Here is a 23,458-nt window from a genome sequence, read left to right on the forward strand (position 1 = left end):
TTTACTGTGACTCTCAACAAAAAGTCCAAATCAGCCATGTCTGCCCCAGGATAAGAAAGTCTGTCCTCATATGAATAAATATTTTAAAAAAGTTTTAAAAAAATCACTTTCATGGTAAATGAAAATGAAGGTCAAATAATTCCTGGGCAGAGGAGTAGGTAGCTCAATATATTCAGAAATTATCTGGAAATAGGGATGGATAGACTGGGGGGATGAAGTTTGCTTAAGATACTATTTAAGGAAATGACAAAGCGATAGTTTCAGAATGTAGAATATCAAAGAATATCACCTCTAACATCAAAGGAGGTGAAATTCAGTGCAGTTAAATGGATGAAGCATGTGAAAAGACCCCATAACTTTCCATGTAATGAGGACATCTGATCTGATTACTGCTGCTCAGGAACAAAAAAGTGTCACTTTTGCAGTGCTTCTGTATTCTGAACAACCTGTGTATACACATTCTAGCATACACTAACTTAACGATTTTCTCTAGAAAGTCAAGTATTTTCTCCTAGTACAGAAAAAAAAGAAGCAAGTTCAGAGAAAGAAAACTGAAGATGATATGAAGTAATTTTTCTCCAGATTGAGATACATGTGTGATTGAAAACAAGTGTTAAAAGTTGGGAAGCCCTTGATTTTCAATCTAGCACAACCAGAAAATTTAATAATTAAGATCTGCTTCTAAAGTCGTTAGAAACTTGTCTAACCCACAGAGAGAAGAGAAATATCTCTTCCTGTCATATATCTAACATACTCTAAAACACAAAATGGGAGACTCTTGGGTATTCCAACTCAGGGTCAGTCAGAGGCTCTCTGTATAATACTAATTCATGAATGAACTACCAAAAATATAGTTTTTCACGTCCAGTGAAAAGGAAAAATGAAGAATCAGGCTACTGTGTACTACAACAACTTTACTAAAGTAGCTGCACCTGAACTGGCTTAGGGAACAGGAACTGGAAGATGAAATCCTCATGCCAATGAAGTAAAAAATTTGCCACTGACTCCACTGCAGCTAGATTTATCCAAAGCAATGAAATCCCAGTGGAAACAGACAAATCAGGAAAAGATGTCTATAATATGAATTACAGCTAAACATGAATTACAGGCTTTTGAGGAAAGGTTGAAGAATCCTTTCCAGAAAAGAACTCTGGAATAAAAGAAAATTGTAGTAGTAGATGCTTGCTTCCTCCCTGCCCTATTCAGCAGCTAAATAAAGACAGTCTTTCAGGACCAGACTTGTAGAATGCCACAGCATTCATCTAACCCTGCTCCTACTGGAAACAGTCCATTGTCTTCTAAGCCAAAAGCTTCTTAAAAAAATTCCAAAATGAGTATTGCATCTTTTAAACATATATTTGGTGTTGCTTAAATCAGAAAATAGGAGGAAACCATGTGAACTAAATTAAATGTATCTGAAAACTAATAATACTCAGCTAAACTTGAAGTTAGTAACAGCATGTATAACATTCTTTAAAAAAGTAAATCATTTATCAGAACTCTGGAATAATAACTTCTAAGAATTCCTCCATTTCAAAATTGAAGCAATGATTCTTAGGTTGGCAGAGCTGGCAGAGGAAGTACTACAGTTTGTGAAAATACAGTGCAAATGATACAATATGTAGATAACATATTAATGACAGAGCACTGATACAAGGAAGAACTGAGGGTTCAGATATGAGGGTCCCTTTTTAAAATCCCTCTATAGTTAAAGAACTCACAGGCATTCACATTCACACTTTTTATAGTAGGGGACTGAGAGAGAGACATTTAGCAGCTCTTGAGTGACCACATATTCAGAAGGCAAAGACTGCTCTTGCCTGGTAGGTAACTTGCTTTTATTTTCATTTCCTGTTCAGGAGTGAGATTACTGTTTGGGGAGAGTTAAATCTATTTCAGGCATAAGAATCATCTATCCCTGGAGGTGCTGAGCTTCGATTAATAGCTCTTGGATTCTTCTTATTCATCTTAACTCTAATTTGTGCTGCTTGGCACTGAGGGTCCAGTTTGTTCCTTTCCTCATTTTCAGTTCTCCCTTCCCCCACCCAGCACAGTGTATAAGAGAAAGCTTTCACGCTGCCACCTTAGTTTAGGTATATATTTTCATGTAAAGTTAATGTTTAACTCTTGATTCCTCAGTATTTCTCTCAGGTTGAATGTCTTACTGATACTACAAAACTTTTTGATGTTAATGAAGGTCTGAAACAATGTTAAATTAGAAATATATCTGCTCAACATGTTATTTTTTAAAGCTAGCTATAAATCACATATGACATCCGTTTCAGTATTTGATGTCTCTCGATTTTAATTTTTGTGCAATAAAATCTTGGTACATTTACCACTTGTAAAATTATAATTTTATATATTGAAGCCATTTGCAGCTATAATACAAGTACAAATTTAATCCAGAACTCTTAAACCTCATTTGTTTTGTATAGTTCAGAACTCAAGTCAATTTGCTGAAAATCTGATAAATACTTAGGGCTAGAATCTACTCTGACTGCGTATCTCACACAAGAGGGAGATTTTGGATCATCTTTTATTTGATTGAAGCCTAAACAAGAAATCCTTAACGTGCCCCCTGCATTATCCGATGCTTCAATTATTCCACATACTCTCTGCTCTCCTCTACTTTTCCTTAACCTTGATAAAGTCTTCAGCCTCAGAAGGAGTGGAGGGGGACCAAAGGCCTGGCTACACCACCTTTATTAACTAGCTTGAAATATTCATGAATTCAGTGAGTAACTTACTTTCTGTTAATCTAATGGTTTTTCATTACAAGAGAAGACAACATCTTAAAAAATCACATCTATGTTCAGCCTTGTCAAATTAACATCAACTTGCCAAGATGATATGTATATAAATTATTGTGTATACATACATGTATGTGTGCACATACACAAACACAAAGCCCTATGCAGCAAATGAATTTTTTATAGAAACAGAAATACCTATTAACTGTGTATAGCACTTAAGAATTTCTGCCTAACCCTCTAGCATCTTTACTTTTGATTGTTCATAATAGAGCTTGATTCACAGCAACTGTCACTCCTAGGCATCATAAACACTTCTTTGTAAGATCTATGGCCACTGATCTCCACAGCCACCACTAGTATCTTATTACCAGTTCAGATGTAGACCTTTCAATGGAACAAACTCATTCTCTAGCTTTAGAAAATATACTGCAGACAGGAATGGTCAGCAGAGTTGCCTTAATGTGATATCTAAGGATCCTCTGGCTTAGTGGAATCCTCAACTGGCACAGAAAATGCAAAAACACTTCCTTAGGATTAATTTGTTTATCTTTAGCAATGCAATTGTTGTTATACAAAACGAAGACTGTTCCTGTTCCCAGACAGGTTTTCCATCTTTTTTATGCATACTTTAAAAGCAGGAATTGTAAGAAATTCTGAGATTATAATTTAACTAGAGGCATAAAAACCTAGTCATAAAAGAATTAAAAATACCAGAGTTGCTTTCAAAACTAGAAAGACAAATCAAACCGGTACTAGTTAAAAAATTCAAAACATTTAGGATTAGTCATTTTAGAGAAATGTAGCATGTCAGATGAAAAATTAACATGATGAAAACATTAAAGGAAAATATTGACAGCTGAAGAAAAAAAAGTGAAGAGGTAAATGAATGCATACCCAAAGGTTGCATGTGCAATCTTGCAATACATATACAAGGAGTAAAAAGTCAGTGAGGATGAGCTGGAAAGTCCAAAATGTAATCAAAAGTAAGGAAAAAGGAAATATGAGGCATAAAACATCAGCTACACAGCAGTACTGAGAAGATTAGAGAATGAAGTTAAGAGAGAGTGCAAAAAATGATAAGAAAATTAAGGGTAGAAAATGAAAAGCAGATTGCATGAGGGTTTGAGATAAATCAGAATTTTTTAAAGTACATGGAGAAGAAGAGGTCAGCAAGGAGGAAAAGAGTAGGACCTCTCAGAAATGGGAAGTGTAATTTATTCACAGAAGAGGTAGTTACCACTATCAGTTTAAACAAATCTTCATATCAATTTTCAGAAAGGAGGATATGGAATGAATACTAGAAAACAGTCATACATTTTGCATTTCTTGAGTTATAAAGAGAAAATAATGAAAGAAATTTTATCATTCAATGGAAACTGATGAAGCAATTGTACAGTGTGTTCAACTGGGCTGCCTGGATCTGATTTAAAGTATGGGGTTTTGGAATAGAGTCCATGGTTTTTACAGCACTAAGCACAATAACAGCCTACTAAAAATAAGTCATCAAGTTTGATCAAACTCTGAAAATAAATGAGGTGCTGAGGAATCTCAAAGTAGATAGGAGAAAGATTTTGCTAGTATTACAAAAAGCTTTTTGGAAGTAACATTTTAACATGTGGAAACAGGAAGAGGTAAATAAATTCAAAATTTAGATAATCCAACATATAATTATAAACTAACTTGTTAAATTTAAGTAACACTTAGTGTTTATGTCGCAAACTAATGCAGCTAGTTCTGCATCTGTAGGGATGAGATTAAAAATACCACTTTATATATATATATATAAAATCTTTTGTTAATTACTTTTTTATGGCATAGAGCCCAGAAAACACTATTAAGGTCAAGGACAAAAATGTATTTTATAATATAGGTAAATAATCAATTCGTAAGTATTTTCATTACTGTTAACTTCTGTAATATTAAAGACCTTACAAAAATCTGATTAATTTTTTTATTTGCTATGAATTTCTATAATATGTTAGAAATTTATGGCTGAAAGAAAAAGGAACCCCATTGCTTTTCAGGAGACTGCACTGACAAGGGCAGTGAATGAAGAAATCTACCAACTGATTAAGAGTAAACACCAAACAGCTGCTTCATCCAGCTGAGGAATTCCACTTTCCTTTTTCATATGTTTTCTGAAATAGCATGGAAAAACGATTTAACATGACCAGAGAAAAAGAAATAACAATAATCTTGTCCTGGTACCTTTGCCAAAACAAGGAATTCCTTTAGAAGGGATTTAACACCAGAAAGTAGTCACAAGCAATTGGTGGGATGATAAAACACAAACACCAAGGTAGACCTGTGAATATTTCCAACATTTTGTAATGTATTTGCCTTTCTTTCTCAAAGCATCCATAGAATTGGAAAACACCTAAAAATAAATTATTTATTTTTTCTTTCTGATGCCTAAAGACCAGGAATAAAGACTTAAACAAATGTGAATTCTAGCTTTTACATAAAATTTTTCATCTTTTCTGCTTTGACACATTCATCCTGAAAATATGAACTGACACAAACTCATTGCAGGGGTTGCATTTTTTTATTTCTGTATATCTAACTTTGTCTGAAACCAGAAGAGGCAATATGCAATTTATGAAAATCACAATCAATCACTTCTTCATTTCAAATTACTCCAGATCCTACCGAGTACACATTTCTTAACTGTTCCTAGGTTCTTATATTCCAGTTACTCTGAACCAGCAGGAAAATATTCATGAAGAAAGTAAATAGAAAAAAAAGTCTGGAAAACTAAATTTATAGAATTGACTAGGCCTTGGAAATTTATTTTTTTTAAAGACTAGGGAATCTTAATTTTGTTCCAGCAAGCTGACTCCAGCAGATTTACCCACGTATATCAAGAAATTATGACATACTTCTGCCTTTTATACACCAGTGGTTTTGAACTTTTGTAATTCTTTCTCTTTCAACTCTCTATTCCCCTCCACTGATCCTTTACACCTTAAGGGCCACTCTGACCTCTCCTTACCACTGCGCCTTATTTGCTTGTCCTTAGTGTTTGTAATGGTGGTGCATCTCACCAAAAAGAAATGAAGCAGTGCTTCAGAACAGGGTGGTTTGAATCTTGTGCATATTTTTTTTTCCAGCTGATCTAACCAAGAATAGTTCATTCTGAAAAAATAACTTGAATTTTTCCGAAAAAGTCTAAATTGTTTTGTTACCATTTTCAAACACCCTTAAATACTAAGTTTAATTACTGGATTATAAGATTAAATAGCATGAAAGCAACAAGCTGCCTGAATGTCTGTAATGTATTGATACAGCTGACCTATTTATGTTTTTAATGAATATATTAGGAGAAGTCTCTACACAGAAAGATATTTAGGTGATATATGTTCAGTATTGTGGTGGGGTTGTATATGCAGGTTAGACAGCTGGATGAATGAAAAAGGGGAAATACTATCAACATCTATTTTTTCTCATCTTTGCCCCACTTACTTCAATTTCCCATTTCTTTTACTTGCTAGCAATTTGGTCACATAGTAATAAGAAGCTGTGGTTTACATCTTAGGAAGTCTAGTACTTTTGGTTCTTCACATGCTATTCATTCTACTTCTTCCATTAATGTGAAGACATCTTTTCCTGTCCAGAAAAAAAATGAGTAATGACGATAATTCAGAACTAGTTTTAAAATATATTAACTGAATAGCCTAGTATTAACATACCTAAAACATGTTAAGAAATTATTTGTTAGGGTTACCCTTCACATGAGGTAGGCTTCAATTCTACACTACCTTTGGTGATGTAATTCATTTTACTTTAACAAAGCTGTTTAGCACCTACAGTATTCTTTCTGGCTTCTAGCTGCAACTCTCAAACCCCCAAACCTCCAAAGAAGAAACTAAATATCTGTCAGTTCTGTGTATGCGTCCTGCTCTACAGAAGTCTGATGGCACAAGGTACTCCGACTTAGACTAGCACAGGATTCAATTGTATGTGCACCCATTCAGTGCACTCCCACTCCAGGCTTTACCAGTTACACTGAGTCCACTGACTCCTTCGACTGTAATGTATGTTGAGGTACCTGGCAGGATGAGCCTTTCCTCAAATGGAATCACAGCTGCAGTCCACTTAGATTTGTCATTTGGAAAGGAACATGAATGCTTGATCTCATACATGAGAAAGCTTCCTAAAAGGAGGAGTTCTTTCAGTTGTACACAGAATATAATGCTCACTATTCCTGCCATCAATCCACGAATGAAAATGGTCAGTATGTTGAAGTCTAAACAACAGTTTTCAATAGACTTAGAAATCAAACCCATTCTTTCTTTGCCAGGACATGTTATTTCGTACTCACAAAAATCAAAGCTGTGTTATTCTTTTATCATTATTAATACGTGGACGGGTTATTCATGATAAAGTGGATATTTGTTTTAATTTTTTGACTAGTGGGAACTTCTTGCAGGATTTCTTCACAAAAGAACTTTAACAAAACCCAGACAGATGATCTGCAACAGTACATCTGGGAAAATAAAAAGGTGAAAGTGTTTATTCTAGCTGTGTTACTTGAGTTTGTATAATGATTCCAAGACATTTTGCAACCTAAGACACACAGAGATTTCTTTGTCTAGTGTCACAAGAAGACATGAAATCCTTTTTAAGCAGTGAGGTAATTTCTAACTTTCTGTGTTCAGTATTCTTCTCACACTTGTTCTTTTTTCTCAATTGCTTTATATTACTGGTTTTTCATCTAGTACATGACTGTTTCTAACATCACAATATTTGTTATATGTATATATGGTCTCTGCATGTCATGTATTATGACAGAGAGTTTCATTCACATTCACAGAAATATTTATTAAAAATAATGGTACAAAATATATTTCTTTGTGTGTATGTGAAGGTTTACACATATTGCAAAGATAATGAAGAACGCCCAAATATTTTGGATAAGATTTATTGAGAAAGTTGTGGGAAAAAAATTCCTTGACATACGATTTTCTTTTTTCTTGTTTTTGGGTAAAACTAAAAAGCTATGAGAAAAGGAAAAAGTGACTGGCCAGCAATAACAGATATTTCTTGGAAGTCAGAAATTCTAGACAAAAAGTGAGAATTTTCAAATGTTGAGTTAAAACTTCCAAAGGAAATTAAAACAGAAAGTAATAAGTTTTGTAGTCGTATTATTAACAAAGAGAATGAGAATAGAAGTGGGATTGCTCTGGAAGGAGAAAAGAATAGACGTGAATGATAATCTGAGTGGAGTCTTCAACTAAATGAACACTTTACTCTGTTTCCAATTTGGGTGATAACGTAGAAAAGGTGGACATGAGGAATAAGAAAAGATGTAGATCAATGAACATGTCCTTCCATCTGAGTAGGAAAATCTTGACCTACACATGTTTATGGGACTGGATAATCCCCATCCAAGAACAGTGAAGGACTTAGCACAAGAAATTGCAACTTAAGAAGCAAGAATGTTTAATAAATCTATCTCATTCAGTACCTTTGACCAGTAATAGGAAACGGGATGTTTAGTGTAAGGAGGAAGTAAAGGCATCTTGGAGCTATAAAACCTGGAATAGAATTTAAACTGTATGTACAGCCAGGGGAACACATGTGGAAAAACAGAATTAGAATCATATAGGTAAAAAGTAAATGAGATTTAATGAAACAATGGTGCAATTAAGGTAAATCACCTCACATTAACTGGGTTATTTTCTTTGATAAACAAACTCTGGAAAGTGCAGCAGATGTAATCTGCCATATAATCATAGAATGATTTGGGTTGGAAGACACGTAACAGATCATCATCATGGCTAGGCTTCGCAAACGAAGATTTGGGAAGGCACTATCCACATTTGCTGCAGGCACACTGGTGGCTTATGAGGCCAATACTTGACAGACATATCCAATTGCAAAAGGCACAGCAGAAAGACTCCTTAGATGGTGTAATCTGCAAGACACGGTTCTTTCTGCGTTGCCTTTTTTCCTCAAGAGTGATCCTGCGTGTGTTCTCGAAGGAGACAGTTGCGTTATAGATGGTGTGTCTCCAGGCCTCCCGATTGGAGGCCAGAGTAGACCAGTTATGGTGATCAATAAGGCCAAGGCTGAGATGTTGTTTCAGGGAGTCCTTGTATCTTTTCTTCGGGGCTCCTCTCATGCGGCAGCCAGTGGCAAGTTCACCACAGAGCAAGATCTTAGGGAGGTGGTGGTCCTTCATCCTTGAGACGTGCCCTGCCCATCGCAGCTGCGTTCTCAGTAACATGGCCTCAACACTTGTGACTGCTGCTTGCTCTAGTACAGATGTATTGGTCACATAATCTGACCAGCGGATGTTAAGGATTGTACGGAGGCGGCGTTGATGGAAGCGTTCTAGGAGTCGCAGGTGGTGGCGGTAGATGACCCATGATTCGGAACCATACAAGAGAGTAGACAACACTATGGCTTTGTAAACATCGATCTTGGTGCTTTTCTTCAAGTGTTTATTACGCCATACTCTTTTGTGGAGTTTTCCAAAAGCACTATATGCCTTAGCTACAGACAGACATAACAGATAATCTTGTTCCAAATCCCCTGCCATGGACGGGGTCACCTTTCACTAGACCAGGTTGCTCAGAGCCCCACTCAATTTGGCCTTGAACACCTCCAGGGATGAGGCATCCACGACTTCTCTGGGCTACCTGTACCACTGCCTCACCACCCTCAGAGTACAGAATTTCTTGCTAATATCTCATCTAAACCTATCCCCTTTCAGTTTAAGAATCCTGCCCCTTGTTCTATCACTACATGCTTTTGCCAAAAGTCCATCTCCAGCTTTCCTTTAGGCCCCCGTTAGGTACTTGAAGGCCACAATTAAGTCACCCTGAAACCTCCTTTTCTCTAGGCTGAACAATCCCAACTATCTCAGCCTGCTGTCCTAAGAGAGGGGCTTCAGCCCCTTATCATTTTTGTGGCCTTCTCTGGGCTTGCTCCTTGGTTCTAGACTTCAGCAAAACTGTTTATATGGTTCAACTGCAAATTAAACCATAGAAGATAGGCTTTAGAAGAGTTCTTCTGTTAGTAAGACATTTTCCAAACCACTTACAACAATTTGACAGGATAGTTTAGACATTGTTAAGTGGGTTTGTCCAGTTTTCTGAGTTGGGAAAGATCTTTGGTAATATTTCGTTAATAATTTTATGCAAAACTGGAGGCATACTGACAAAAAAAGGAAGAAAGACCTCATTAAAAGCAAACAGGAGATCACTGAGGAAGAATGGGATGGACAAGAGGACTCCACCTGGATTTCAAAGGTCCCAGAGAACCCACACTGATCTGCTTACTGACTCTTAAGGAGAAATCTGCTGAGGGCAAGTGAACGGAAAAAATAAATTTCATTAGATAATGACAGATCAGAATGGAGGCATATATACACACTCCACAAGTCAATGCTTTAGGTAGTAACTTAATTTATTCTAAATGGACAAGGCCTGCTACCATGGCACAATATTCTTAGACTCTGCTGTCCTAATATGAATACCCTGTCCTCAGTCAGATATTCAGAGAAAGCAAATTTCCAGAACACGAATGGGAGCAGAGAAGAATACTTAGAATTATTATCAGACTAAAAGAGCTTGTCTTTTTCGTTCAAGCAAAAATATTGTGACAGTCAAATACGAATCTGTAGGTATAGCAGTAGGGTAAACATTAGAGAAAGAAAAAGGAATATTAGACCAACAGCAAATTTGATGCATTTATACAAGCAGTTTAATAATTAATCCATTGATTGAATAGCAGAGGAGTTCTTAGGCACTACATAAAACTCTTTTTTAAAACATTTTACTCCCTAATTGTTGCAACTTCAAAGATATCCCAAATAAAATAAATCATGCTAAAAACAAACTCATGTATAACATAACAAATATTTAAACAAAAATCAGTCTTCTGGTTAAGCATTCCTGTTAAAATTTTTAAAATGCACGATTAATGACTGATAAAATATCTACGAAAAGTGTCATCTTGTAGTTGTTGGGTTTGGATTTGGGGGGAAGAAAAGAAAAATAAAAGAAAATTAAAAGGGAAAAAACCCAAGAGTTAATCAGAAGGCAGCCTTTGTTTATCAGACCAATGATCATATATCAGGTTACAGCATATATTTCCATCATACAAAATTACAGCTTCTTAAATTAAAGTTAATTAAATCTGATTAATTAGAGTAAAATAATTCTTTGATAACAAATGAGGCCTCTATTGTTAATGTGACATTCCTTTTCTTCAGTATCATGATAGAGGCATTATTAGATTAAGCATTTTTTTCTTTAATCTTTATCTACACTTTAACTACACTGTATTTTCAAATTTAGAGGCAGTCACCTCTTCAGTGACAGAAAAAAAAAAAGAGGAGACCATAAAACCTCTAACAGAAAACCATGTTTGTAACTTATACAGGGCTTTACTTGTATGTACATAAGAGAGTAAAGAAATGAGAGGTACAACTGAAAGAGGTGCTGATCTACTGGGAAACCAAGAGAGCTGACTGATATAGTGCACTTGACAAGTCACTTAATACCACTATGTATGCAACACTACAGTGATATGTTACACTGCACATAGCTGAAATATGTAACACCAAATGTGTCCCTGGAAGAGACTATCAACACTTATGTTCTTCCAGCTCTTACAGGCAGCTAAGTCACATAATAATAATAATATTGTTTGGTTATTTGATATCAGTCATTCCAACACAAAGCAGTCCTGGGATCTAGTTCATGAATGGTTTTTACATCTAGAATGAAAATTTTTATCATAACATTAAGTGACAGGCTGCTAACACATCTGCCTGTATGATAGGATAAGACTCAGAGCCTGGCTGATAATATTGCTTACAGATACTTTTGACTGGATTTTAAGTCCCTGATTGCCACAGGATTTGGCATACCAGAGGGCATGCAAGGTATCAAGAAAGCAGATACCTTGCTCCTGAGGAATCTTGTTTTATCCAAGTGGTACAGATGTAGCTGAAGGTGTTCTCAAGGAACAAAGAAACTCCAGAAGATAGGAAACATAGTGGTCTCTCTCTGAAAGAAGTTATATAGCAGAAGTCTGCACAAGGCTTCAAGCAGACCCTATGTTTCATGACAATTTTACTTCTAAAATAGGGAACCATTCTTTTTTCCTCTTACTTCAGCTCAAATTTGCACCTTCACCAGAATGTGGCTCTAATATTTTTACCCCAGATTAGTTCTCAGCTGAAAATCCACGTTTACAAATTTTACCTCCACCGATCACCTGAGACAGGCAGAATAGAAACATGACACTAAGATTTTCCAAGTGAGTCAGACTTTGGATTGCATTTTTAATTTGATTACTCCTAGAGGAGTGAAGGAGCTACAAGGGTATATATTTGTTTCAGTTTTTAATGCTTTTTTATTTTTATATGCTTTAATTTATTGAGTATGACATACAGATTTGATTTTAGTAGAATTTTTAAAAAAAAAAAAAAAAAAAATAAAAAACCAAAAAACAAAAAAAAAAAAAAAGAGGAAACAAAACAAAACTCATCTACATTTTCCTCAAAGCTTATTCATTCACAGCAGACCACAAGAAATATAATATTCAATATCATTAATTTAAATATTGAACAAAGTTTGTGCTATTATAATTAAACTAGGATAGAACAAAACTGCTAAGACATTCACGGTATCACACTAACATCAATACTGTGACTCACTGCTAGACAAAGCAGAGAAACAGGTATATATAAGCACTTCAGATATCCATGTACCACACACACAGTGTCCTCTCTAAAAAAAACTAAATCAGAGAAGTGAGAAAAGGTTCTATTCTAATATTGTGATTGGGTTTTACCAACATTCTAGAAAAAAAAAACAAAACCACTTAGAATTACAACATTTTAATACGATATTTTAATACATAATATTTTAGTATGAGATACAGCACAATTAGTAAAGCAGTTAGAGGACAGAAGCAGAAATATCCACTAAAATTAAGAACAAATTAATACTCTCATCAACACCATTGATAAAGAACATGAACATGAGCCAGACATTTGAAGGAACCCTTCAGTAAGAATAAATCCACTATCACATTCACCTGAAATTGCTTCAGTGAAAATTCCCAAACTGAAAGAATGGAAAAAGAATTGTGATTATCAGTCCAAGCCCTGTTCTTTAATGAGATAATCATTGCAAAGGTGGAATCTACACCACTCTATTTTTTGGAATAATATTCTAGAAAAACAAGTTCTAATGTTAGGCATATAGTTTGTCCAAAATTGCTATTCAGTCTTTGCAGTAGAAAAACTCCCACTGACAATGAGAGCAACAAGAATAGCAAATACTTTACTTTCTGCTAAGTATTTGAAGGATTGAGCTCTTGATCAAAAATATCTAATTATTAGAGCAAGAGTGCACAGTCAGAGTGATCAACTCTGTTTGCTTTTATATAAACCAAAAAAATACCCCAAACAAATCTCTATTTGAATACAAGAAAATGTTCTTCCTAGCTGTTGGATTATAAACGGTACGAGTTTGGAGCATTCCTCCTAAAAAGAGATGGTTTAATGGCATTAACACTTTTGTAAAACCAAACAGCAATTTCATAATGGCTAAATATTACATGCTGTATTTCAACTAGAGTGAATCATTCCCTGTGTATTTTAAGTTACAATAGACTCAACTTGATGAAGTATGTAATTTGAAATTCTTAAGTTTGTAATTTGAATGATTACTTTGTCTCACTGTAAGCTGCTTAGGCTTTTTCATTTATAAAGATGAAACATTTGGCTACACAAACATGGCATCAACATAACTTGTCATACAATCCTTTGTTTTTTAATCATCTTCCACTGATAATCTAAATGATGATTAGTCTTGTCTCAGTGATTTCTTTGCTCTTCTAATACACATTTGTATTAATCCCTACTACATATTTTGATTTATTCTTAATTTTTTTAGAACTAGACCATATTAAAATCCTTTTTAAAAACAAAATGATTATAGAATAACATTTTAAATGTACATGAAATTGTGAAAAAGATTTTGGGAATGCCAGATGTTGCACTTAGTGCAGAAAGGCACATTTAAAAATCAAGTGTGGCTTAATGTCATTTGTTTGAAGGACTGAAATTAAAATCTTTGAAGGCTGTAGAAGATTAATATATAGAGAGAGTAAAGATTACTTTCTTACTGTACTGCACTACATATACAATATATATATATTGTCATCTTGTCTCAGTTTGTATAGAAATTTGACATTGTTTCCTCACCTTTCTGTTATCATAAGGTTGTAGGACTTTCTGGAAATAATTCAAGGATTTTTCTATTGTTTGTCACTATGAGGAGGGCCTGGCAAGGTTTTTCAGCGGTGCTGTTCAACTGGCAGTAATGAATATTAGAAAATCGAACAAAGTGAGTGGCCCCTGGGTCTCAAACAAATTTGAATATACAAGCTTTCTGCTCATGAAAAGAGAGTCAAATCCTGTCACATAAAGCTTGATGAAGAGCTGTTACTGTGCAGTAGATGTTAGCAAACAATATTGTATGTCTCCCTAAAAAGACATTGAATATCCAGTACTTTAAATTAGGTCATTATGCACATGCTGGGTATAAAACTTGCCACAGAAAAGAGCTAAGTGAGTTTTGCCTAGTTTGACTAGCATAACTTTGTTGGAACAGTCATTGTGTGAGTTATATGAAGAAACACTCTGCCTAGACAGAGCACTGTAGACCAGCTGATTTGGAGCACTCAGTTTGTCTATAGATTTCTTTAGGGGCCACATACCTGGACAAATGGTTTTAAACACTTAAATTACATGCAGTAAACTCAAGCTACTCAGAGTGATAATGACAAAATTTATGAGAATACTTGTGGGAGGACAGATGAATATGCAGAAAGCAGAGATACTTGGCAAGAGTGAATGCAATATCTATAGTAGCCCCCTAGAAAATTAGCCTCTTTGGATGCTGGATTCAACCAGGAACCAACATGTCAGCTCACCTCTAAGCATTCAGATAACCTGATCAAGATATATACATAGCCACCTCCATGGAGTAATATTAGCAATCATCAGCAAAGTCGGGAAAAAAACCCCCACAAACTAAACAAAAAATTAATTAGTCGAAAATAGGTACAGTTGCAAAAGCAGAGAGAAAAATTATTTTGCTTTCTCATAAAACCAAGATACTGTAAAGTTTGAACTGTGAGCACGAGAATGCAGAAAGTGAGCAATTTTAGACTGGAACTCCATAGGATGATGCAAAGCCAGCCAGCTTTGAGCAAGCTTTCAAAGAGCAGGACTGAAGTCAGTTCACCTGTGACAGAAAGAGATTTACACAGTCAATGACAAAAAAGATAAGATTACGAGGAAAGCTGTGAGGAGCCCGTTGTGGTCATTAGACATTAGAAAGAGAAGGTCAGAGGATTTATTTCAAAAAGGAAGGTTTCAGAATAGACAACAAAACACAACAGTAAGAAACACAGGTATATTGCCAACTGCATGACCAGGAAATGAAGTGAAGGATCAGAAATAGTTAAAAAGTAAAATCAAGAAGGAGTATTTAATTTCTGAATGGCTGTCCAGAAAAGCAAAGACTTATTTAGGAGAGAAGACTGCAAACAAATCAGTGGAAAAACATGAAAAGAGGTCAAATAAAGGATTTTAAAAGTCGCTTTTCCTAAAAATTGACCAACCTTGACAGTACTTTCATTTTCAAGGTTTTTTGGTTTGATAAACCTTCACATTTTTCCTTCCAGAAGTAATTGGATTGAAATTTGATTCTTATGCATACAAGCATAGGCACATACAGATATGGAGGTTCTTGGTAGTGGCTCCAACAGTGGAATGTGTTCTCAGATGGGCTTAAAATAAGTATACATCCCAATATTCTCCCTACAAACTAAGCAGCTGATTGGTGTGAAATTTCAGAAAGGAAGCAGCTTTCATGTCTTTAACTTTCCATATGCACGCTTTTTCTGTATTTCCTGAACTTTTTTTTTCTTCTAAATAAACACACACCTTTGAATGTGTGTTCTGATTGAGATATGTACCTTCTAGTCATATCTGTCAGATATATCTTTCTTTAAGACAGGTGTCCCCTACATAAGTATAAATCTAGACAAAAAGTATAAAGGGGAGTTTTTGTTACTTTTTTCTTTTTTTTTTTTTTTTACCATTAGAGATCTAGAGTGATTTTTCCAATCATTATTAATATTTTAAATATGAATGCATACATATTGCCCACAAATTGCCTGCAATGTCACTGGGAGAGGGGTGAATATGCTCTTGTAGCCGGTAGAAAAACAAACACACTGAGTGATATGGTGAGGAGGAACAAGGGAATGAATGAAAGTTGGTCTGTTCACACAAGGAACCTTGTATGGAACCTTGGCAGTCAATGGCAGAAGAGCCAAAAAGTATCCATAAACTTCACTCAAAGGGACAGATATTTTGCAGAAGGCTCCCATCAGGAGGTCCATTCGTCTAGAACATTATATCCTGTGCCAGATGCATATTCACACATATAACAAGAGGTGCAATGGTCTTCATGGCACTTTTTGCACATACTAATCCACTTCCAATTCTGTCTTCTCATTCAGTATGAGAAAACAGCTAGAAAAAAAAACCACAGGGGAGACAGAGAGGTAACTTACCGCAAAGTATAGAAAATGCTTTAAATTTTGACGAAGAAAGAGGAAATTCCTCTATTTCATGTCCTCATTCTCCTTCAAACAAGCCCATTCCTCAGATATTTTCCATACTCCTGGTGGCTTTCTCCTCAAGCATCCTGTCCTGGTTCTGGCCAGGAGAGAGTTAATTTTTGCAGTAGCCAGGAGGGGCATGGCTAGGACCCAGAGGTTATTCTATACCACCTCAAATCATTGCTAGGAGGGTTAGGGGTGGAAGGGGTCCCTTCCAGGCTAGTTGGCATGACAGAGGGAACAGCCAGGTGTTGTCAGGGATGAGCAGTGACACGCAAATCATTTTTTTCTTGTACACTCTATTATTAGTATTGTTGCTGTTACTGTTCATTTTCTTATCTCATTGCTATTTCCAGTAAATTCTTCTCAACCTGTGATCTTTATCTTTTGTGCCTCCAATTCCCCTTTCCATTATCCCGTACGGGGAAGAGGGGGTGAGGGGGAGTGAAAGAGCAGCACAGAGTTTGGAGTGTTTTAGTGGAAACACTAAATTGGGGAATATCATTCTTAAACCGCGATACATCGTTTCCATAAAACATCCAAGCTTTTCAGGCAATTTCTTCTGCAAACCCTGGCAGAACTGTTTCAGAGACCTTTTCTTAGCAAGGGACAGACAACTTCTTTATTGTGTCCTCTGAAGTATAATGGGCTAGAGAGCCTTCAGAATTTATGAGTCAGACCTGGAAATCCTGAGACTTGAAATAATTTCCCAATAAGTATTATTATTAGTAGTAGGATGGTTACAATCACTTTAGAAAAGGAAGAAAAAAAATCAATCTATGCAGTTTCCTTCTATTTTTTCACCACGGTCTTAGCATTTATGTAACAGCCAACTAGCATAAAATCCTAAATTTAGAATAAACTAGTCGTACAGACAGTGCTTTCATAAAATATAGAAACTAGCACAAAACTTCCCCTCCCCCATAAATAGAAATCAAATGGAAATTCAGAAGACAATAATCTAATAAGCTAACATAAATATGTATGACATATTTATGTTATACATATATAACATAAGGAATATATAAGGAATATATACATATATAACATGAGGAATGCTATGGCCTCAAACTTTTACTAGTGATCAAATAATCATGTAGAATCTGATGCTCACCCTTATTAATGCACTGGCAATGCAGACAGTTCCTAAAGGAAGAATAAATAATAGTTGCATATCTCTTACATACTAAGTCCAAAATGGCCCTAGTGTAAATTAGGATCTGTTCTAGGATATATGAGCACAGAGACTTTGATTTGAGGTTTTTCAGCAGATGAATGTACTATTCCATAGACACGGGGCCAGGAGTAATTTCATAAGGCTGCCAATTTGAGTGTTCTTCCCCTATCGAGTCCTTCCAGGGCAATGACCCTAATCTAACAAAACATGTAAGTAGAGACTTAATTCTAATGTCAACAGAGCTACTCATGTGCTTAAAGCTAACCATATGCTTAAGGGTTATGCTGACCAAGCATTGTATCAGCTTACTACTACTGCTCTTTAAAAGCAGTGGTCAGAATCTCTGGTTAAACCTAGCCATGTACTGAGATTTTCTGGCTCCTGATCATTCAAGTGAAGGCCTGTATGACTAACCAAATGCTGTATAATTCCCCTGCTGTATAATTATTCTTAGTCATTCCATTCCATTAAGTTCTTCATAAAATTCAACTCTTCCAGTTCAGTCACTTCTACTTTGCATGTTTAGGTAACACCCAGGATCCTCTAAGAAAATGAGAAAAATTGTATAAACTAAACCTAGGTACATATTAATTTTTAATTCATACAATTCTGTAGAAAGTAAAATCACAAAGACAAAAGAATATTTACAAAATTTGCGAGTCTTTCTGCTACATTTCTGGGGGGTTGGTTTTTGGGTTTTTTGGGAGGTTTTTTTGAGATTTTGTTTTCATTCTAAAAAGACTATTTCTAAAGTAGGAACCTATCCTCCAGATTTAGATGCTTTAACAGAAATTAAGTTATTAGCAGACATGGCTGAAAATAATGAATATTTCTGTGATATATTGCAGTGTACCAATCAATACAAATGCAAGTGACTGGAGCCATGACAAAGACCATGGTATGAGACTACTAAGAAAGACTGCAACTTGAAGTATCACAGGAAGACAAAAAATGAAACAAGAGAAAGATAGATGCTGTCATAGAAACTGATCCTTTCACTTACCATTACATCTTTTGGACTATGGGACTTCATTGGCTATAAAAAACAAAAAAAGTAATCTTATAAATTTACAGAAACTATTCCAAGTGTGACATTAAACATAACTCTTCACCAGACTTACTCTCATTACCAATAATGAGAAGGAATTGAAATGCTTTCGAAACTACTGCAAACAGGAATGTACATTTGCCATGTTTTAGGAATATTACCAAGAAAATATTTACACAGTGAATACCATTAACCTACCAGTTTGCAAAATGTCTATGTAGTGAAGCAGCATTCAGAGTGAAAAAAAAAAAAGAGAAAATATTTTTAGTCATCCCAGGATACATTAACAATCCTCCTAACACAGACACTAATGTCTTTGAAGGAAAATTTTAAGGATTTAATTCTGTATATTAAAAGACAAAGCAGAACACAGTAGGATTCTAAAAAGTCCATGCCAGTCTTATTCTGACTCCTGGAACCGTAAGAAGAGAAAAAAATCTAAACAGAGAGCAAAGCATGATATCGAAGTGTGGAGGTATTAATATACTGTTTATTACTGTTACTAAATACATTTGTTCAACATGTTTTATTTGGTTTCTGCTTAAATTATATTGATTGTAATAAGTATTGTATTGTGCAATTCTTTTTCCTGTATCGGTGCTAAATAATATAATAACTGCCATGAAGTGGTCTAATCTTCCATTATCTATTTTTTATTTTCTACATAATAAAGTAAGAACAGAAATAATGTCATTTCAATATGGATATTTTATTCATTCATAGCTGGTATAATGAGGAATTTTTTTAAAAAAACACATTATTTCTTAAGGTGCATCAGGCCAAGATGCTTACAATTCAACTACATAAAAATAGGCTGTAGCACAAGAAGAACATTCACTTAGTTCTGGTATAAACTTTAGTAAAAGAAAACAATTTTCCATAGACAATATACCATCTGTCTCTAAACCATGTGAAAAGAAAAGCTTTTAAAATCCAGCCACTGCTAATGTGACATGTTGAAACATTAATCACCCCCTAAGGCCAGTATAATTGTAGCTCCATGTTAATTACCTAACAATTAACAGCAGTAATTTCCAAGGGGCAATCAATGAATTAGCTTGTGATTTTCCCACAGACTTCAGTCCCATACTGCCAGCCTGAATGCATATCAAACTCTGAACCATGGTTCATCAATGACACTTCTGGTGTATGAAATAAAAATTCATTTGCACCCTCACTAATTAGGCTCGATTATATCCCTATGTGTATTACAAACTCTATTCACTTGCACAAAATCTCTGCCACAGGCATTTTTCTCCATTTAAAAATTCGTTTTCTATTACATTAGAAGGTCACCTAGCAGGAAAATGTACTAATCAAGATTTTATCACTAACGAATTAAAGGGTTTTAATAAGCAAGTTTAATTAAGTTATCCTAACAAGTGATAATGGTTATCTCTAACCTATCTGAATGTTTATGCAAGTATAGGTGTAGTATATGCCAGGTATGTATTCATAAACTTTGAAAATCATACTATGTATAGACACAAAAATAATTACATATTAAAATATACTCTTAAAATGTTCCCATGCTTGTTTTTCTCTATTTTTTACTACATTTCTGTACAAAATTTTGTCTAAACTAAGATTTCTGTCTGCTAGTTCCTTTAGGAATCATATGATTCTGTCACATAATCCTGTGGTAGACTCAAAGACATCTTGGTTGAATAGGATGTTATCACCTCCTACTGTCCATGTACAAACCTGCTCTTGGTATGCAGCAGTGTTAAGCTACTGATTATTAACTACTAATATAAATAGGCAAAGATGTCATCTTCTTAATTTGCTATGGATGCATTAACATCTATTATTTAAAGATTAAAAAATTAAGCACTGGGTTTACATCAAGTAGTATTATGATTTCCTTCTAACAATGTTTATGTTTTGTGAGCATCAAGAAGGGCAAATTTTGCAGCTAATCTGTTCAAGAAGCCAGAGTGGAAGGAATGAATACATTATACTTTCCCTCATTAGAGTTAATCAGAATTCCAGTAGTATCACCTTTGTTTGTGCAGAGAACAAAAATGTGAATCCAATGCGCTAAATATGAATCTTTGGTTTCAGGAAAGATATTGCTAATGTGCCCTATATTCCACAGGACACAGTGCACTTAAGTACAAGGTACTACCCCATTTTGTCTCCCAATTATCTTGCCTCCCCAGCTCTTCAGGAAAGGTTGGTTCTCTGTGCCAAAGGGAAACCACTCATCCTCATGCACTTTAAGTGGTTCATTAAAGGTTTGCAGCTCTGAACCAGTAGAAATCCGATGTCTGTTCTATAACAAATACGAAAAGGGTAGAGAACACTTTGCATCCCATTCCAGCAGGTACATTTAAGTTGTGAATGGTCATTCCTGGATTATCACCTTTTTTAATAGACGCAGTGTGAGGCATCTCTAAGCCAGCAGAGATGCATGTGATGAGCAGCTCTGTGTTCCAGATTGACAGTCTGATGGTCCATCAGGTGCTTCGTCTCTTCATCTCTTTTCCCTAAATACTGTCTTTGCTCAGCTTCCAAGAGGGTGAGGGAAGCCCTCCTCCTGTTAAACCCAGCCAGCAGGTTCACTGAAATTAAAGTCTAGTCGAAAGTGCTATTCCTCTAGACTCAAAGAAACCAAAACAAAATTTGAGGACACCTGTCAAAAGTCTTTGTGAGTAGACCCACTCACAGTTTGCACCCACATCTCTGTCACAGACTGTGGGAATTGTTTTCAGTGAGAAAAGAGAGGCATCTTTCATGTCTGTGGTGAAGAGCCAGGCTAGGAAAAGTCTCCACACTGTTGCATCTTGCTCCCTGTTAGTGAGGGAAATAGTCACTTCTGGGGACCACCAGGATGATTGCTCTTGTCCTCTGGTGGTGTGCGAAACTGTTTGACCTAAGTCCTGGACAGGGCTCAAGAGAGCTGTGGTGAGCAGCTAGATCAGAGCACATGCATAGAGTTCAGGCACCAGCAGCACCGTGGTAGCTGGAAGGCAGCAGGTATATACCCTGTGCAAAGCTACAGTTCTGTTCCCTGTTCTCCCTGCTACCCTGCAGCAAAACAAGCATTTTGCAGACATTTCAGCAAGAATCATGGAATGGTTTGGGTTGGAAGGGTCTTTAAAGATCCTTGGTCTAAGCCCCCTGCCATGGGCAGGGACACCTTCAACTAGACCAGGTTGTTCAGAGCACCAACCAAACTGGTCTCGAACACTTCCAGGAGTGGGGCATCCGCAATTCTGGGCAACCTGTTCCAGTGTCTCACCACCTTCACAGTAAAGAATTTCTTCCTAATATCTAATCAAAACCTCCTCTCTTTCAGCTTAAATCCATTGCTCCCTCTCCTATAACTGTATGCTCTTGTAAAATGCCCCTCTCCAAGAAAGATCCTTTCTGAGGCCTATCTTTCTTCAGCCTCACAGTCCGACTATGTCCATCTTCCTTTCAACAGAACACTGTTGGGTTTCCAAACCACAGTCCCCAGTTTTAGTCTCATTGGTTGTTTTAGGTATCTGACAACATTCATTTGCTTCTGTCATTGCCAGTACTTACTGAAGTGACCACAGAAGTTTGCCATTCTCTCAGAACCACCTCTTAAAAAAGCTACCTGTTCTTTCAGAGGAGGCAAAATTGAGCCAGAAAAAATGCTCATAAATCAACAGCCCAACCATCAAGGTCTCATCTGAGCCATTCTTGATGGATATTTTTCGAATATTCCTTTCTTTAAAAACAACAATGGAGATGCCATGATCTTCCTCAGTAATCTACTCTAATGTTTAGTTATTACATTCATTAGAAAGGTGATTAAATTGCCTGTTCTTTGTAGAAGAACACCCTTGCTGCTTAGATGTTGCCTCCTTCACTGGCAGATCCTTCAAATCGTCTCTTCTCAGTTTACCCAAAAAATTTCCTGAAGAAATAGATGGATTTACAGTTGAAACATGTTTCTAACCTTCATATCCTTTTTCAGAAAATATGAAACTCTGGTTTCTTATTTAAAAAGTAATTTTCTTGCTGTCACATTTGTAGTCATGTTTCGAAATTAAAAATCCATGTATTTTAGTGGTGTGAAAGATAAGACACAAATAAGAACTTGCAATGTGTAATTTTGTGTGTATGTGTGAATACGCATTTGCTTAAGGCAGGAAATGAAAAAAAAAATCTCTTCAAACCTTCTTTTTCCTGCCACAAAATGTTATAAACCACCTTAGGCTGTTTATATGTTTGACTTTGGTAGCAGTGTTCACGTTTGAGCTCAGGTTCCTCTGGCTAAGGGATGAAGCCAATTGCATCCATATTGTTAATAAGAACAAAGTTTTTCCACTTGGAGAGAGATTTCCCCAAAGGAACACACTTCAACAGTCAGCCTGGATAGTTAACCTGACTATCTATTGGTCACCTTCTCTCATTGGATGATCTTCTTTAGTAGCTAGGTAAGGGTTTGTTCCTGATTTTGGAAAAAAATACGAAGTTTCAAGGAAGCATGTAAGACTTACTTTATCCTCTAGCTGCATACAGCAGATAGCAAGAATAAGCCTCTTGGGACTATGAACATACCAGTTTTAGGTGTCCCAGGCTACAGGCTTCTATTATTTCCCCTTAGAAACTATTCTTCACTATAAAATATTGCTTTCATATTTGTCAAATATTACCTTGTCTTAGTTTAACCATCATCCATTTAGCATGTGAAAAAGCAGTTAAGGTATCATACCTCAAATTCAGAAGTGTAAGTACAATCTTTTCTCCAGAGATGCTGAGGCTGCAACTCTAATCCAGTTTCTGGTCATCCTAACAAAGAAATCAAAGCAAGCATGATACAAAAATATCTAAGTCTCT

At 35.8% G+C, this 23,458-nt stretch overlaps 1 long non-coding RNA gene across 1 annotated transcript; it reads left to right on the forward strand.

Moving 5' to 3' along the window:
• Positions 1 to 1,666: 1,666 nt before the first annotated feature.
• Positions 1,667 to 19,503, forward strand: LOC116795777. Its single transcript, XR_004360155.1, has 3 exons — positions 1,667 to 1,823; positions 7,186 to 7,258; positions 18,444 to 19,503. It is a non-coding gene; the product is annotated as an uncharacterized LOC116795777 (long non-coding RNA).
• The last annotated feature ends 3,955 nt before the right edge of the window (positions 19,504 to 23,458 follow it).

This window comes from Chiroxiphia lanceolata, chromosome 1 (genome assembly GCF_009829145.1).
Source record: "Chiroxiphia lanceolata isolate bChiLan1 chromosome 1, bChiLan1.pri, whole genome shotgun sequence".
Classification (NCBI taxonomy): Eukaryota; Metazoa; Chordata; class Aves; order Passeriformes; family Pipridae; genus Chiroxiphia; species Chiroxiphia lanceolata.